Here is a 19,403-nt window from a genome sequence, read left to right on the forward strand (position 1 = left end):
AGGGAGAGCTGCGAGTGTCAGCTAAATAGTATGTGTGTATGAAAAGCGGCATTTAATTAAATAAAGATAATGTAAATAGAAATATGCATTAGCTTAGTGTGTGCCATAGAATGAAGGCGCTTCCAAAGAGCACGGAGGGGTGAGGCCGTGCAGGCGGGTTTGCTGCTGGGATCCTGCCTTCCAGCAGGAACAGATTAACTGCCAGAGCCAGGCTGGTTCTCTTTATATGTATAGACATATAAATAGGGTGCGTGTGTGTTTACTATGCGCTGTAATTTCTTACGTGCTATAAATTTCATGCCTCTTCCAAATATTTGAGCGCTACTCTGACCTTTTAACCAAAACACGAAAAGTAAACTGTATGAAATCTATATGTACAGTGGTTGTCATTGAAAGCTAACATTTACCCGTAGCCATTACTGTTTACATTGCAACAGCATGAAAAATTGCAAATATGGAGGAGAAGGGCTGTTCCTAATGGGAAGTGCTGGGATCGCAGTGGCCCTGGAGCGGGGCTGTGCTGCACCAGTTGGGCTCTTTCCACCCTCTGAGCATTCTCCTTGTATGTCTTGTCCCACCAAGGAGCCCCTCCCGGATTCGGGCTTTGATTCGTGCCTGGTTAATGGAGGTTTGAGCCATCAGGAATGCTGTGCCTGGCCGGCCGTTCCTCTGGGACTGCAGCGAGCGGCTGCTGGTTACCATGGTTGTTTCCCTCGTTGCTGTGGGATGGGGTATTCTGGGCTAATAGACAGTGAAAATCGTGATGTCTGTGTGAGGTTCTGAAGTCTCCTGTTGAGATTCTGCAGTTGTACTGTTGTCTCATTGCCCAGCTCCTCAGTTGCTGGTTTGGGTTGGAAGGGGCTCTGAGAGCGGCTGGGGGAGGCGGCAGCTGCTGAGAAGCCCCATCTGATGCGAGGGGCTGCTGGAGGTGGGTCTGGGGGTTCGAGTGGTTTGCAGCAGCTGGGAGCGAGGGGAGCTGCTTGTGGAAGGGGGAGAGGGCATGGAGCGATGGGCCTGGCCCCCTTGGCAAGGGCGGGTTACACAGGGGCATGGCATTGGAGTGCTTCGTTCTAATGACCTGCAGTTCCCGGGCTCTCTGAACAGCCGCAGTGTTTGCAGAGGCTGAGCTTGTGTGCAGGAGCGGGACCCCAGCCCAGGCTGCTGGAGCCTGAGTTTGGGGTTGGGGGGTAACAGCCGTCCCTGGGCTCCTGGGGCTGCTGTTCGATGGGAAATCCAACCCCAGCCAGGACGCTGAGTGTCCCTGGAGAATCCAGCCCGGTGCCCCCAGCTCCCCCGATCCCAGCTGCCGTTACTGGGACAACCTGGGGAGCGACCCATCCAGTTCCATAGCGTAAAGAATAGGGAATTATCTGCTGTCTTGTACTGGAAATGCTGAGAGTTTGTGTTATCCTAAAGTAACACTTCAACATTTTCCACTTGATGTGTCAAAGCTCTTACAACCGCCTGTGGCAGCACAGGCACCTGCAGCTCCGTTGGTGCACGAGGAGCCTGTGTCCAGAGGATCTGCCGCCTTTACCGGGTGGCAGGTAAGATGCACGGCACGATTGGTGAAGCAGCCTACTTTCCAGGGTTTCCAACCGTGTGTTTCAACTGTAAGACTGTTTTTCTCTGGCAGCTTTACTCTGTTAAACTCTGATAATAAATGTCAACCCTTAGCTTATAGAATTGTCTGGAGTCAATTTTAAGAGGAAGCAACAGAAGATTTAGGCAATTGGTGCACGGAAGAGAGGTCAATAATGCGGTGGTCTCTGCTTCGTGGAGCTGTGTAGCTACATAAGCATCCAAAGTGATGGCAGGACGCCACAGCTCTGAGCCAGGGTGACACTCGGGCTGCGCTGCAGTGTTTGCGTTTTCTGCTGAACCCGGAGCCTGCTTGAACTGCTGCCCTGTTTACTCCATCCGTCTTTCTGTTGAGAGTGTTTGCTCCCCGGAGCAGAGCTTGTGTCTCCATACGGCGACCCCTCTCTCCTCAAGTGCCCTTGCCGGACAGTGATACGGCTGTTGAAATATGAGAAACCAGTTGGGTTTAAAATGATTAGCAGAAATTAGGATGTTACCTTTAGGACTATTTTGAAAGTCAGCAGCCTGATGAAGTGTTATCATTTAGCAAACAAATGGGCTGTCAGAGCTGCCAGGGAAGACTCTGTGGTACCAAAGAGTCAGGATATCTGACTGCAAAGCTAAAACTACTGAGATGTGGGGTGGAGGAGGCTCAAAGTTGTGTATCCAGGTGTTTCGGGAGGTTGCTGTTCTGATATCATGTACTGTGATTGAAACAAATAATGTGGATAGGGCCGGAAAAGCAGAATGCCAGCATTTGTTACCGGTCACGTTTGATATAGGCTACGCTAATATCTTTTGTAGCATGGGGTGTTTTTCTGAAGTTCAGTGTTTTCATCTAAATATATTCACATCTCTTCAGTAAGCTTTGCTTCCCTTGTGTTGTGTCCTTAAATTTTAGCCTCTTGATAGACGTTTTTGCGAAGAATGTTGTGTAAACGAAGTTATTACCTGTACCCAGAACAAGCTGACTGGCTGTTGCCTGGGCTGGGGGAGGCGCTGTTGACCTGCTCCAGTCTCGTTAGAGAACGAGCAGCATGGTCTCGCTGGTTTTATATTGATTCCCAAACAACGTTGGCCTCAGTTGTGTCTGATCTGGATGAGCCTGGCAGGGCCCGTTTGGTACGTGAGGGTCTGTGCCCACAGGGCCTGGGGAGGGCGTTGGGAAACTTTATATGAGTTTGGGGTGGGCAGGGAAGGACGATCCGATCCGTTGGGTCTCAAAGCTATTGAGACAACATAGAAAATCGGCGTGTGCTTCCCAGAATTTGAGGGAGCATATGACAAGAGTCATTATGTTTCTAATTACCAAAGTAATCACGACACTGACAGTGAGTGGCAGTGTCTGGAAGGTTTTGAAGAAATCTTTTCTTTCCATTGAAAAACAGTCATTTATAAAACAAACACTATTCATTACAAGGGTACGTTTCCTCCAAGTCTTCTAATTTAAGCTCTATGAAGAGGATCTGTTTCAAAAATGACCTGTTAAGCTGGAAGTAACTTTTTGTTTGAAACTGTGGTTCACTTATACTGGAAAAAAAGTTGAAAGGGTTGAAACTGAAGAGAAACATTTAGAATGGTTAATGAGACATTTTGGTGAGTTTACCCTCTTAGCTCACCCATCAGGAAAGAGCAGAGCAGCCTTCTTTCGCAGTGATGCTGTGTAACCGGTCACTTGCTCTTCACAAAACCAATTCAGATGTTTGCTCGTGGTGACGTTTTGTGGCTATTATCACCCTTCTGGAAGTGGAGATGGCCCAGTGAAGGTGGGGGGTCCCTCCATCAGCCCCAGCCCCCGGTGTCCCCGGGACGGGGTGGCACAGGGCGGCCCTGCGGCAGCTCTCCTGGGAGCTGCTGTTCTGTTAATACCTTCTCACGACCATCCCTGCGCTCTCTGTGCTGCGAGCGTGCTGCGTGTGTGATAGATCGCCTTCCTCCCGCAATGAAAGAAATGCTATCTGATTGAGAACACTTAATAGGCATTAAATTAGATGCTAGACATATTAAGAAGAAAAAAAAGACAGGACATCAATACAGACAGCTGCGGGAGGAAAAAAGATCGGCTTTCCTGCCAAGTGGGAGCAGATTCAAGTCAGTCCAGTGTTATCCATACACTGTACTTAAACCAGCACTGGAAGACTGTGGGCATTCCTAACTGTACCTTGTTTTCCTTGGCCATTTTGTTTGCTAAATAGCCAACTTTTGAACAAAAATCCTGATTTATTTTTTTTTTCCCTTAAGTTAATGGAAATTTGCCTGTGCTCAGTTCTTGGGTTTGCCCTTCTCTGTTGCAAGTTTGCTTTTTAACCATTTTTCTTAATTGTTATGCTTTTGCAGGCTGATATTCCTAAGCATATCCTTTTGTACCCAGGAGACCTGAAGTTGCTAAAAACTTACAAATAAATGTAAGGCTTTTGGAAACCTGTTACATCATTGTTCTCATGACTCCCCTTCGCTGCTTTACGTTTCTAGCTCTGTTACTCCTCATCCTGCTAAGCCTGTTTAAATAAGAGCCATGTGTTGAGTGAAGTGAGAAGAGCTTGTGGACTGTAAAGAAAATATTCACTGAGTGCTACAACCCAGCTTACTCAAAGATTAGAGATAATACAGCTGTTCCTCCACAGCCAATAATCCAGATATTCTGCACCCCCAGATAATGAGAAAGGGCTGGAATATGTTTAAGAAAATTGCAGAACTCAGTTTTCTGTCTCCCTTTCATAATATTGGGGATGAAATGTGCATGTGTAAGGATGTAGTTAATCTGTGAATGGCTGCCAGTATGCAAATGAAGGTGCTCTCTAGCACTAATTGAAAGCATGGCTGGGATGTTCAGCTGTTGCTGACTGTTGGCCCGGGAGGTCCCATGGTGCTGGTTCAGGTGCTGATGCTGCGCGGAGCATCAGGGGCCGGGACGTCCTGGAGACGACTCTCACCCCTCCAGACTTTGCTTTTTAAGGTCCTGAGCATCTTGTTCCAGTTGCGGTGGGGAGCGAAAAGCGATCTTGCTGTGAAACAAGCTTTTCTGTGTTGCTGCGAACCTCTGCCAGCTCTATGGGCCCTGAGGGATGCTTCTCTGGCCAGGGTTTGCGCTTTTCTGGGCAGGCTGGAGTCAAACAGCTCTGGCACAGGAGAGCATCAGGGCTGCTGTGTGAGCAGGACGCTGTACCTGGGGGTTGCTGAGGTGAATGGTGTAATGGTGTTTGATGATCCCACACCAGTTGTGTTTGCACACGTATCATCTGATCTGAAGCTGGGTTTGGTGTGTCCCGGTGCAGCCGGGTGTGACCGCAGCCCACGCAGGGAACGCGGCGAGGGCGCCGCAATAAGGTTAAAGGAGCAAGTAAAACAAAGCAATAGCAAAACAAGCCGGAGTTATTAGTGAAGATTGTTTTAAAGTTGACACAAACAGATCATAAGTACTGCTGAATGCAATTATGATGAAGGTGCCAGAGGTTAATTATCAGTACTCAGGATGACCAAAGGCACTGCAGCCTTGGGAAGAACCAGAGTTGCACAGTAACAGCTGAACAAAAGCATAAATTCCATGCAACAGAAACAAGAGATTTGGGAGGAAAAGTTAATGCAGCCAAGCTATAGAAATAGATCACAGGCGCTCTGGAGCCTACACCAGCCAGAAAGGAAAGTTTTGGTCCTGGTCCATGAGCACATTAAAAATCTGAGATGGCAGAATTTACTGAAGCAAACACAAACGGTTTGTTGCCATTGGCACATGCCGTGTCCTTCAGGAACGGGGATTTCTCCAGCCGTGAATGCAGGGCTTCCAAACTGAACACAGAACAAGGAGAGATGTGGTAGCTGTAGAACCTTCTAGAAGAACAGGCAGACTTTAAAAAGCGAAGAAAATGAAAATGCCCTTTCCCTCGGGCAGCTTTGGGTGTGCAGAGAGGGGAAGGTGCTGCTGCCGCCGCCAGAGCCCTGCTGGGCCTCAGAGCCGGCCGCTGCCCGGCTGGGAGCGCAGAACGTGGCTCCTGGGCGGAACGGATGAAACGCTTTCCCTTGGAGCTCTGAATCACTTCTTCACCTCCTGCTTTAACATCTGAACTCCTGCTCTTGCCCCAGAGTGACAGGGTTGCACTGGCCTCTGCCCCAAAGCAGAGCGGTGGGACCCAGCGGGGATCAGGCGGCCAAATGCTGGAGTGACCAGAATGATGCTTTTCCCCATGGGCTGCTGTAAGCTGACATGGTGCTGTTGGTGGTCAGTGTGGCTGTGCAGGATGTGCTCCTAGTCCTGCTCTCCAATAAGGATTTATTTTGAAACAACTAAAACCCAGTGCAGCACTTGTTTCCCACCTGGTGCAGGCTGCCGTAGATTCCCGAGGTTCAGTGGAGCGCGGGTAGTTGGCCATTAGTCGTCATCCTTCCAGCCTACATGTTGGTCTGCAGTTTGCTGCATTGGTGCATGGAGCCAGATTTGTCAGAGCGATCAGACGATGTACAGCTCAAAACTATTTGTTAGGACAGTGATGTGTAAAAAATGCTGTCCTGGAACAATGAGTATAAGCCTATTTCAAACAGTTTAGTGAGGAATGCATGAGATGGGTTGTCTTGCCAGTTCCCAGAGCGTATCTCGGCTGGTCCTTGTACCGTGCTGAGCGCTGCGCTGCCAGCTGGCGCTCGGGCTGAGCGGGGCGCTCCGCTTTCCTTCCACCGTGCCCAGCACAGCGATGGGCCACTGTTCCACACTTCTTCCTTGCTTGGCTCCTCCTCTAAGCTTGTCTGGCTTTCCCTCTTTCTAGCATCCCAGAATCTGATTGTCTTTCTTCCACTGCTGTTGTATAGCACTTTGTCCAAAGGCAGGTCAGTTCTCCTTGTTTTTCAGTAATTAATGAAAAATATTATATTGAAAATGCTTTTCCACCTTCCCCCACAGCAGACATACCTTTCCTGTATGGTTTCATCTCCATTTCCTATCTTCAAGTGTTGATTACTTCTGTTTAAGTTTCATTTTGCCCAGCAGCTCCTGCTCCTCTTATTGCACAAGGTGATGCTCCCACTTCTCCTCAGCCACTTCTGTGCTTGCATGTATTGCACACAGGAGCCAGGAGAGGGTGGGTGCCTTGTGTCAGACTCCCATCCTTGCTGTCTGGAAATCCTTGAAGCTTGTCATTTAAGGAGCACTATCTTCTGATAAATAAATCTTTTATCTGTGAGGAAAAACATGCTCAGCAACTCTTTTCTTCATATTCCCTCTCCCTGCTCCAACCCCAGCATCTGAGTTTTAGCTGTATAGACTTAGGTCTTCTCTTTGGTGACTGACAGAGCCCAGGGAATGGCAGATGTGCCAGGGAGGGTCAGTGGGACATGGGGAAAAGGTTCTTCACCCGGAGGTGCTGGACACTGAACAGGCTCCCTGGGAGGTGTCCCAGCCCAACCTGACAGTGTTCAAGAAGAGACTGGACAACGTCCTCAGACACACGGGGTGACCTGTGGGGTGTCCTGTGCAGGGACAGCAGTTGGACTCCATGATCCGTGTGGGTCCCTTCCAACTCAGGACATTCTATATTGTAGCTCTATAATGCATTCTATAGCTGCTGTATGCAAAGCTGTTATCTTCTGTAACATGCCAGAAGAAAGCAAACCTACCTGACAGAGAACATGCCTGAGAAATACTAGAGATGTGTCATGGCAAACTGTCCAGAGTGCTGGCCAGTACTGGTTTTAAATTAATGAAGAATAGGCAGGAGTACATTTTGTGCGTGGAGTGTCTGCTGATGACTCAATATTTCAGCTAAACATATTTACCTGAATATTCATAGTCACTTAGGAGGTGGTTGTTTCTCCTGAGCTCAGCTAATCGTTTAAATTCTGTTAACTATACCGCTTTCCTCCAGCCCACAATAGTGCTACTCACAAGCTATTTACAATGTATCCTTTAACTTCCCCCAGAAGCAAAACAATAACACTGCTCTGCAACAGGGGAAACAAACCAAACCAACCGCACACAGCAAAGGGGCAGCCCCAGGGGACCCGGTCCTGCCTGGTGCCCCATGGCTCGGGGTGCACAGTGCTGCTGGGGACCTGAGCCAAACCAGGTACCCCTGTTCTGTGTCACCCCTTGTAAAGGGGCTCTGTTCCCCTCCGCACCAGTCTGGGTATAGGATGGTTGGGAAGGGAGGGCTGCTGAGTGGGGTGGCTGATCGCTGGCTGCAAAGCCTGAGGAAACGAGTTGGGAGAGAAGAGTTACTCTGAGCATTTTCCCAAGGGCAGCACAAACTAATTCTACAGGGTGCCTGCGGGTGAAGGTGGCATTTGTCACAACACAGACCTAGAGAGCCGGTGGTTGTGATCCTGGTGTTTGTACAGCTTCTCCTGGGCTGTGATGCTTGAATGGAAGAAGCCCCCTCATCTGATGAAATGCTGCCTGGAAAACCAGGGGAGGCGCCGGGTTCTCCTGGGGCTGCAGACACACCTGAGGGCGCCCTGGCAGCCCCACCGAGCCGCCCCTTTCCCAGCGGAGGCAGCAGGTCCTGTTCAGTGCCAGGTCCCAGCAGCGGTCCCAGGGCACACCAAGCTGCTTGGAGCCTTCTCCCCTCAGGGAAGTTTCTATGGGGGACCAGATGGTGCTAAGATGCTGTTGAATCTCAATGTCACCTTAGTTAATCCTCAGTGGAGCTCCGATGTTTCCCTGGAAGCTGCGGCTGCCAACCGCGGCTGCTGCGCTCAGTCCCGGTTTGGCAAGAGGTCCTGTGCGTAAGCAAGCCGGAAGTCATTACAGGGTTTTTACAATAACAAACATACGTTCTGAGATCTGATTGGAATGTATTTGTGTTTTAAAGGGGATCGAGGCTCTTCAGAGAGCAAGAAGAAAGGTGAAGTTAACAATTAAACCCCAAACCAAACAAAGATGACAAATGAAAAAAACCCACACTGAGCTTTTTCTTTCAGTAGATTAATTAGCACTGAGATTACAAAAGAATCAGAGAGATCTTGCTGAAGAGCTGCTGGGGCAGGAGCTGCCGTGCTCGGGGGTGGGCGGCGGGCAGGGGCTCCCGCTGTGTCCTGGGGGCTCTGGGCGCAGAGTGGGTGCTCAGCAGCAGAGCTGAGCACTCCAAAAGGCTGACTGGGCGTTCCAGCCTTTGAATGACTTCAGTGTCGGCTGCACTGACTGCTAAACAGCTTCCATAAATTCCTCTTGATTGCAGATCTGCCTGCAGTTAATCAATTTTATGGAGCCAGCCAATTAGGAAATACTGCATTTGCTGCTAGAGCTGTTGGGATGGGCTGGTGCCCCTCTGTGGCGCAGACCTGTGGGCAGAGGAGCTGCTGCGGGCACAGCAGGTCTGGCCCTTAGGACACGGCTTTAATTAAGTAGCAAATGGGTTATTTGGGGGTTTCATATCAGTGGCTGGTGTTATTGCTTGATTCATCTAGGGATATGAGCTGAGGTTTTACTCTTCTCTGTGGAATGTTCGTGAAAACGCTTACACTTTCCAAAGGACCAAGAGGGCAGTAGTTGTGTACAGCCATGGCGTGGTGCTCAGGACCTGCGAGTGTCCTTTGAGGAACTGGTGTGACTGCACACCAAAACTGTTGTCAATGTTAAGGTTTCAGTTGCAACCATTGTTTGCTGCTATTTTTCATTTTTATTTTGCAGCTAAAAATAATCCATAACATAAGAAATCTGTAGGTAAATGAGAGCTGGGCTTTCTCTTGCAATAGGAGCATGGGTTTTAATTGGAGTTGCTGTACAGAGGAGGGGAAAGGGGAGAATAATTCAACCCCAGGACATCCATTTGTGTTAATCCCTGTAGAGCAGGTATCAGATTCTTCCTGTCTAGACTGCTCTGCAAAGACAGATTTCCTTGGCTCTTGGCTCGGGAACAGGTGTTTCTGTAGATGTGCTGAGACTTTCCTAGAATTTTAAAAACAAAACTGAGGAGCTATCAAAATCAACATAATGCCGGTGTTTTAAATGTGTGTTCAGCACTTGAACAGGAGCTGATTCCCGTTGGTGTTGTAACTCCTGTCATCCCAGCTGGATGTCAGGCCCCCCAGACCTCCAAATTAAAGGAGATAAGCTTATGTTCTTTCTCATATCGTCCTTCTGTAGTTATCATAAAAGCTGTGGAAATCTGTGCAGTCTATGTACCTAAAGATTCTTTAACTATTTGATTTTTTTTTTTAAAATTATTTTTTAAGCCCTGTCCTTTCTAATAGCTTCGTCTCAGGAACTGCTGAGGAAAATCATGTTGCAGTCAATACAGAACTGCTTTCCAGCAGTGCAGAACTGGAACACGGTGTCTGTGCCGTGGTGGTGCTGCTTGTGAATCCCCACAAACACCAAATGCAACCAAAATACTGCAAAGTGCCTCTGCCACGTCTACATTTTTGACAGCACGTGCAGATCTGGAAGTGGTTTCTCTTGCATGTTAGTGAATAATGTCAAGCATTTATGTTCATTCTCCACGGTTAAATTAGGGTGAATACGGCACTAATGTGCATAGAAGACTATAGATGTGATGTGTGTGTGCTGGGGGGAAGATGGAGATGACTAAATGGCAGTGGTAACGCTCTGTGAAATGTTTGAACATAAGAAAACAGCAAAAATAGAGACAAAACAGAGAGAGGATACGATTTCAGTTGCACTGCCTGGCCACCAAACAAGTGCCAAGGAACTGCGTGGGGAGTTGTGGTCCAGCTTGTAAAACACGAGAACACGTTGTGGAGACGCTGTTTCCCACTCCAGCTGGGCAGCTGCCCCGTGACCCCAGGCAGTTCATCCCAACCTGCTTGGCTCAGCTGCAAACGCTTTGTCTCTTCCAGTATATGCCTTGCTGTGACTTGACACATGGGGTTTTGCCTTTATTGAGGTCTACAAGCATTGCTAGGATTAAAACATAACCTTTAATGTCATCTCCTGTGTAACCCCTGCCCCATTGAACTCCAGCGGGGCAGTGTGTTTAACTGAGGTGGCAAGATGAGCCAAGGTTTGTATGTGGATTAGATGGGACTGCTCCTGAATTTAGCTGGTGTTTGCTCCTGAATTTGATCTGTATTTGCGCTGGTGGCGTCAGTAACATAGCGATAAGATGTTCACAGTGTGTTGTGTAACTGGTGGGGGAATTAAAATAGCAAACGTACACTGATGTTTTGGGTCTATATCCTGGCTCATCAATGGGTCCCTGACAGCCCTTTCTCTGCTGTCCCTTCCTGCACTGGCCAGGCTGGGGTCAGTTTGAATGTGGACAGAGCACAATGCACTGGGACAGGTTTCTGCAGTTGTGGAAGGCAGAATCGCTTTGATCCCGGGTGCAGGGCCCCTGGTCACGTGTGCTGCCACCGCCTGCTCTGCCTTTGTCCTCCTCATCTCTAGCCAGCCCTGTCTTCATTTGAGCTGGTCTTGTGGAGCCACTTTAAGCACTGAGGATGCTTGAAACATCTCTGGTCTGATAAGGTGATGTGCTGTAAAACACAAAAACATGCACTAAATATCCCATGGCTGTGATGTCTGGTTGTTTGGGTGAGGGGATACGTGCACTGGGGGCAGCGATGGCTGCAGGTCAGACCAACAGGTGGAAGAGGCTTCACTCAGCACTAATGTGAAATAATAATCTCGAAGACATACTAGGTGGACTTGCATGTGTGAATTTATTGGCAGCAATTTGCATTTTTCATCATGAAGGGCTGATTATTCTGATAATAAAGAATAAACTTTGCCATCAAGCATCTCAAGTGGCTTAACAGTCCTTAATTAAACATGATCATTTTCTTTGAGGCAGGTAAATGTTATTGCATCTTGCAAGTAGGCAAGTGGGGACTGAAGAGCAAATGAAGCTCGTCATGCTGAAGAGCTCAGCTTTGCTGCAAAGGAGTATTTCAGGGTCTGTATGTTTTCAGCAGAGGATAGACCTTAATCAAGTGGACTTCATTTTTCAACTTCCTTGTGCCACTTGTAATTTCTCTCTGGAAAAGGGGAGTATTGGACAGTTTAATTGTCTGCTTGGTCTCAGCATTTGTCTAATTCCTCAGGTTTCATGTGAAATTTGCACAACAGTAAATGCCGTCATGGCAAAGCAAACACGAGTTCCTAAAGGGGCAGGAACACTGTGTCATGGTGGAAGGTGCGGTGTGGAGCAGCCCAGACCTTTCTGTCTTCTAGAGAATGGCTTTATTTGCACAGGCAGTGCTATGTGCACAACAGGGAGGATCTCTTGAGGCTTTCAGTGCCTTTGAGCATCATTCGTGCTGCAGCAGCAAAGTGCTGTGGAGTTGAGGGGTGTCAGAGCTCGGGGTGGGGGCCGCGGGTCCCGTCCCGCCCCAGGGTCTGCCCGGCCCTGCTGCAGCGCTCGGCCCGCAGAGCCTGCCCCAAATTCAGCGCTGTGCTTCCCTGGACCCAAGTGCTTGGCCCAAATGGAGTGGGAATTAACACTATGCTACGGGCTGTTATGACCTAAAGAAATGATACTGCATCTACATGACTGCTACAGGGATTAAGTGCAATGAAATCTAATTTATAATTAGTGCCAGAGTATAAGAGTTACAAAGGCTTTGACTGAAGATGTAATACTTAGAGTAATACGTTTGCACTCTGTGCCCCTGGAGAGGAGCTCAGCCCTTACCGTAGGTACCTCTATGGCATCCTTCTCCCTGCTCCGTTGTTACTGCAACGGGGCAGATATACAGGTTTGGTAGGTGGTGTTCATGGTCAGTTAAAAGGGAAGAATTACAACAGGTGACTAACACTAGATTTTGTCCTGCTATCATAAAAGTAACCCATATCATAAGACATCAGGGGAAGGAAAACAAGGAAAGTGAGTCTCTGCAGAAGGGCAGGACATCGCTGCCAGGACCGTCATGAGCAGAGGGATGCTTCAGCAAATACCATTCAGGAAAGAGTCGCTGGCTCTTTACAAGTGCCACACACTGAACTCTCTTGTACTTGGAAAGCCTAGAAAATAAGATTACTCTATGTCGGCCGTATCCCAGGAAAGCCAGATTAACCCACCTGACTCTGGAGCCAGCTTTGGTTTACCCACCAGCGGTGTTTTTCTGTCCTATTCCCTACAAACACGCTGTCAGCTTTAGTACCTGAGAAAGCTGAGAGGTGTTAATGTACCTGAACTGGAACTTTTTAAATATTAAACTTGAGACTGGTTTTAGAAGGCTTTAGTCCCACGAGTCATTTCCTGCTCCCCATTTCAGAGCAGTCGATCTGCTCGGCTGCGGAGCCGCCCGGAGCCCTTCCCTGTGCCCGGAGCCGAGCAGCCGCGCGCCCCAGCCTGCGGTGGAGCAGCTCGGGGTCCCGCTGGGGACAGCGTGTGCCCGCTGGCATCTGTGTCCCCAGACAATCCCCTTGCAGACGTGGGACCTGCCCCTGACGTACCCTCGCTGGTGTCTGATTTATACCTGTTTTACTAAGACTAGAATTGGCTCTTTCTACCAGCATACATAAATTGCCTTTCCAGGGTCACTGTGATAACGAATTCTGAATAATATACAGAGTCAATTAATTAGAGTGCTGGTACTCTACTGATCTGTGGAAAGGTCGCAGTCATATTTACTTTATCTGCTATTAAAGTGGGCAGGGACCATCAGTTTTAGCCTGCATCCATGAGTTTATTTATCAATGACTTCATGGCGTGTGTCCTGCTCAGCCGTTGCACCGTGGTGGTTGGCGTCTGAGTGCCTGTTGTTGCTGTGGTTGTTTGCAAACAAGCCCCAGCAGCAGCATTTGCTGAGCGTCTGGGTTTCGCATACATGTTATTTTCTCTTTCTTAAAAGTATGTCTTGAAAAGTGGCGATGCTGGCATGTGGAGAACAAACGTACCTTTGGTGCTGTTCAGTTTGGCTTGTTTTTTCCATCCATCTCCAACTTCTCCTGGTGCGATCAACTTGTGGATGGTTTGTTTGAAGCAGCTGTGTAAAAACTGAGATTAACCCCCACCGGTGAAGTTTGTGTATGGTGTCACAGCCTGCTGGCTACTGAGCCAAAAGAAACACTTCTGATGGAAAACCGTGATGACTAAAAGGTTCAGATAGACAAATATTTTTTGTCTGTGCATACTGGGCATTCGCGATGAGCTCATATGTTAAACTATGCTGATCGTTCTGAAGAGGCCCCTGGATTTATTTCCATCTGACAATGCATAATCCATTCCCTAGTTCTGTTCTGAATTAGCCTGAACATTTGGTAAGGTCTTCAACTGCAAATATCTGATTTCTTATTCAATATTCAGATTTGCAAATGAAAGAAATGATCTATTTACATGCATCAGTAGACCATCTGGTTCCATATGAGAATTCAACAAAGAATCTATTAATTGTCACACATGTTTATTCATCATTCTCAATTCATAATTCTTATAAATTAAATCAGAGGATCTTTTGTAAGTAAACAAGCCAAATGATTGTTTTGAAGCTCCAGCTTCCATATCTAAAAGTAAATAAAATTAATAGCTCATGTAAATATCCAAGAAAAGGAAAACATTCAATTACATGAAAATATAAAGCACTATAATTTTCTGCATCTAAGTCCCTTTCATCTCGCATTTAACACCGTAATCACCATCAGCAGTAGAACATGTAGCAGACAACAGAAAGAGAAAACAATGTATAGGAAGGTAAATTAAGGTAAAGACTACAAATATCGGGGTGACTGTGGTCTTTTGGGGCCCTTGGGGTACATGTGAACGGCATCCGTGTCCCCCTGGAGCGTCGTGTTCCCTCCCAGGCGCTCCGAGCGTTGTTTCTGGAAATGAGGAGCTCTGGGCACATAGTGCTTCACCGTGAGCGACTTCGGGCTGGAAAATGTGATTCATCGGAGCTAAAATGTAATTTCCAGAATAGTCATCTCTCACTGCTTATCTCCTGTGAAAAAAGACATTTTGGCATGTCAGCAGGTGAAAAGGTTGGACACCTGCTGTGACTTATGGAGAGTGTTTTATTACTTTCACATTTCTTATTTTAACTCCATTGCCTGACATAGTCATTACCTTCTCAAGGACATAGTTTCTGAAAGCGTCGGGAGTCTTCTGTTCAGAGCACACCGGAGCTCCCGAAATGTGAGACAGAAATGTACCTAATGCATCTCTCACTTTCCCGCAGAGCCTTGGAAATGACTCGCTCTGTTCATTATGGACTGATGGTTTGTCTCGAGTTCTTCTTCCAGGTTGCTGCAATTTTACAAATTACTACCCTTATTCCTACAGCAAAGAAGGGTACAAAGCTGGTAATGATTTATGGGTGTTCCCCTCTGACATATTAATCTAAATTAGCACAGCTCCGTAATGAGAGATGGTTCCTACCTGTTATTTTTTGAGGGTTCTGTGTGAGCATGTTGGGGTTGGAATTTTCAAAATCCCATCCAATATTAGACCACTCTGAGCTCTGAACAGGATTGACAGATGTCAGATTGAAATCAGAGGCCAAAGCCTCTGGAAACTAAGAAACTAACTGTCCTTCCTGAAATCTCTGTTCAGACATGCATCCTGCCACCCTGCTGGCATTTCACCTTCTCTTTCCAAGCGTGAAGAACAGGCTTTTTGCATCCAAAGCTGCTAGTTTAACAGCTTCCCCTCGATGCTTCAAGCCCGCGTGTAACGCACTCGAATGTCACGGGGTTCGCTCTCCCTGCCGTCCCGCGGGTGGTGGGACGGGCGGCGCGCTCCTTTCCCAAGACCAGACCCGTGTTTGGGAAGGGTGTTTCGTGAGCAGCTCGGCTTGTCGAGCTGTTCATAAGGGTCTGGTGGGGCCAGTTGGATCTCAGGTACATGAGCAGGAATTTTGATGGGCAGCATGACAAACCCCAGTGCGCGCCCTCTGAGTTGTGTGCAGGAGGCGGCTTCTCCTGCCTTTGGGTACCAATGAGGTGACAGCTGGAATGTGTCTAGTCCCTCACTGGTGGCTCTTCCCGGCTGCAGGATTTTTCTGGAAGATCATGTAATGCTGGGGTGGCCCTAAAGCAGCAAAATGAATTCCAGGTTCTCAATCTTCAACCTCTGTGTGCTCAGGGGGCAGCTGCTGAGAGACACCTGGGAAAGCTGCTTCAGTGTTGGTATAAAGCTGGGTTGGGTTTGCTGGGGTGCCCTTTGTTTTTTTGCTGCAGCCAAGAGATTCTGTCCCAGTGTTTCAGGCATTAAGGTTGGAGAAAGTGTGGAACAGGTGGTATAGAGAGATTGGTGCAGCTTCTGCAGACGAGTGTGCACATGCTCGTGGTGACTGCTCGGCTAACTTCACTGGAATCCAGCTCAGTCTCCCGAGTGACAAGTATAAACTACCCTGCAATTGTTTTTCCCTTGTTTAATGAACTCGTAGTCTCGTTGGTATGTTGAATGAGGAATCAATACCATCGGACCACAAAAAAATAGATATTCTGTATAGATCAGACCGTAAGATATTAGCCCATGAAACGTTACCCTGCATTCCGTCACCATTTATAGATGTAATGGAAAATATTGATTTCAAATGCCATTGCCAAAATATGAAAGCATATTGAAAACTTGCTTGCACTTGTAATTTCATCTTCCCTATCAGAAACTTTTTGTGGATGCCTGAATAACTCCTCTGACAGTCATATTTTCTGTTCTAAACCTGCTTAATGAAGTGTCTGAAAAACATAAAGGTTTGTCTGGCTGTGATAGAGAACAGGTGGTGTCACTGGGACAGGTACTGATGGAGAGACAGGTAATTGAAGCTAATAAAATTGATGTAAATCAGGAACTTCCATTGCTTAGTGTATCCTGATGAAACTTCTTGTTTTACATCAGTTCCTCAGTATGTTATTTGTTTCATGGTGGTTTTATTTTTGAAGCTTGTCTGATAAAATATGCTCATACATCGTATCCTAACAACCTGAAGGACTATGACTATGTGTTTTTGTGATGTGGGCATGTTTATGATGCTTCATTTGTCATCATGTCTGTGGGAACTGTGTCCAGAAAAAAACCAAACTAGAAATTGCAGTGGTAGTAGATTGAGTAGTAATTGTTCTGCATACAGCACTTCAAAGAAATCCAAAGCTGCCTTAGTGCTGCGTGCGGAGCTGCTGGAGAAACCCATGAACAGCTCGGTCAGATCAGCTGAGATGAAAACGCTTTGTGTAATCACGGCGTCACTGCTGAGAGCTTCATTTCTGAGAGGGGGAAGGCACTGAGGAGGTGATACATTCAGGCGATGTCAAACTTCCCATTCCAACGTTTTCTGAATGAAATGTTTCAGGAGTTCCTTTCAAAGTGTCTTCCCAGCTTTGAAAGGCTTTAAGACTCAATTATCTTTTTGTATTTTTTTCATAAGCAAGTGTCAGATTCTACCAGAGTCCAGTATTGCGGAGTTCAGGCCCGCGTGTGTGTAAAACACACCTCTTGTGTACCTTGAGAAAATACCCAGGTTTGGTATTCGAGTGCTCGAGTTCTTGTTGTTTCTTGGGCATTTGTGAGCCGAAGTGCAAATGGTGCCCTGGGGTCCTGCCCGGCAAAGCTGCTCTGCTGTGTTTGTTGTTAACAGAACTAGTGAATGAACAGTCTCAAGCAAAATAGTGAAATACCCCAAACTTAACCCAAATAATTATATGTAAAAAACATATCGGGTTCTTTTTTTCCCTCAAAAAGCTGCAGGTTTTCTTCATTCCGTTGTCTTTCCGCTATAACCTAACTGAGGATTGGGTACTTGAGCAAGACAGGAAGCAAACAATAAAGCCATAGTTCTTGAACGGTACAAGAGGCTCCCGGGCCCTCTCCAGACGCGGGGAGCAGGGCTTGTCCCGAGACCGGCAGCAGCTCTGCAGATACTCAGAGTGTTCTCCTGGGGTGTGCAGGGGGGGTGTGCGGGTGCAGGGGGGGTGTGCGGGTGCAGGGGGGGTGTGCGGGTGCAGGGTGTGCAGGGGGGTGTGCAGGTGCACCTGCTGGGTGGCTGAAAGCAGAAGGGCTGTGGCTTGGGTTTGATCACAAGTTAACGATTCCCTTTGCAGAAATACATTAAAGGGGACTTGTTTTTGCAGAATTGAAATGTGCGGCATAGCAGAGATGTGAGTGTCCTCCTTGTCTGGGCAAATGTTACCACTGTTAAATAAAATACAGTGGTAAGCGCAAAGTAGTGCTTGTGTAAGCTGAGAGCACTGAAATGTGAGCTTGTATATACAATGTCTGCTAATAAATTTGTGGTAACAGTCATAGTTTAATGAATGTCCATAGGAGGGGAGAAAGAAAACATATTAACCTGCAGCACTTACAGCAATGCTGGCCCTGAGGCTCAGGACAGTTTAATGAATGTAATATGCTAAAGTATGTCACAGGTGGGAGAAAAGCTGTAGATCTGAAAGGAGTGGTGTTGGGTGAGATCATTTTCTCAGCCTAATTGGAGAAAACCTCATGAATGAACGGCCGGAGTTGTTCTGATGTCTCACACACAAATCTGCCCCTTGGCACCCCCGGCCGCAGCGAGACGGGGACCCCAGCGCGGGCGGCTCTGTGCGGGGCCAGCCTTGCTGTGAGCGGCACCCCGAGCAAGGCTCTCGCCTCACCGCAGAGCTCATTACAGCTGCAATGAGAAAGTACAATCGCTGCTCTTCCTTCTGCAGCTGCAGTTTTCCACTCTGCCTGCTGAGTTTCGCTAAGCATTGAGCAGACCCGCATGAAAGAGCAGGTGGAAATTCGTCACACTAGGTGTCACAGTCCCAGCTGGAAGGATCCTCCAGATCACCAACACGCTGCACTCAGAGCAGTGTTTTTCCCCTCTTTCCTCTTTTTCTCCCTCTGTCATTTCCAGCAATGGGGGTTGCCAGCGCACCCTGCCTGGCCCCAGCTCTCCATGCGCCTCCTTGCTGGGGGTTTGCTCCCTGGCAGCGGGTTCTGCCGGAGCACACACTCAATTGCTGCCACCTTTCCACTCGTCCTCACAGCCCAGGGCTGCTCTGAGCGAGCAGGGAGATCACGGTGCACAGCTCAGCCGGGTGCTGGTGCAGAGCCGGGTGCCGGTGCAGAGCCAGCCCCGACAGGGCTGGCAGCATCTTTCTCTTCTTGTGTCTCTTTGCAGACAGGTGGAACAGATTGCGGTCTAACTACCGAGCGGTTTGGGTTCCTGTAGTATTATCTGCTGCAACCAGGTTGACTCATTCCGGGATTATGTAGGCATTACATTAATTGTGTAATTACTGGAAAGTTCTTTCTGCGAAGGCTTGGAATAAAAAAATGAAAATATTGTGATTGTAAATTGTCTAATATAATAAGTTGTAAAAGTAGGTCCTGCCTGTGCAACACTAATTCCACAACTGCAAAAGCCATAATAAGTGCTAAACCAGTTCCTGCTGCCCTGTGTTCTCGGTAATGGCCACAATGAGGTTCTCATAGCGGAGAGGGCTGTGTGTGTGGCTGTGTGCGCCTTCTCTTCACACTTTTTTTCTGGTTGAAAAACAGTCTTTAATGCATCACTGCTGGATGTTTCAGATATTTTCTCCAAGATTATGACAATCCAAGTATTTCAAAGATGTGGGTGGTTATAAACTCTCCCTTGTAATGTGCCATAAAGCAGAAAAAGAAGCTAGAATTCATATTATTTCATTGCTTTCCTACACCTCAAAGGAACTGTCATCTGAGCACACATGGCTGAGTTAAAATGAAGCGAGACAGCCCTACTGGGCGTTCTTTTTGTGTTTTTATCCTGATTTCTCTTTTCTACCTGTGTCAGGTTTCTCAGCTGTGGATGCTGATGGGAGTATCCATCGTTAGACAGCTACAGCCTTCTATCGGTGCACCTGATCAAAACGTGGTTGCTTTACCCTTAAGAGCAGAAATGATTTACCTGAAGAGGAGGTTTCTCTCTCAGCATTTCTAGTCTTCAGTTTGGCAGTCTTGGGTGGTTTTTCTCGC

This window comes from Nesoenas mayeri, assembly GCF_963082525.1.
Source record: "Nesoenas mayeri genome assembly, chromosome: 14".
NCBI classification, from domain to species: Eukaryota; Metazoa; Chordata; class Aves; order Columbiformes; family Columbidae; genus Nesoenas; species Nesoenas mayeri.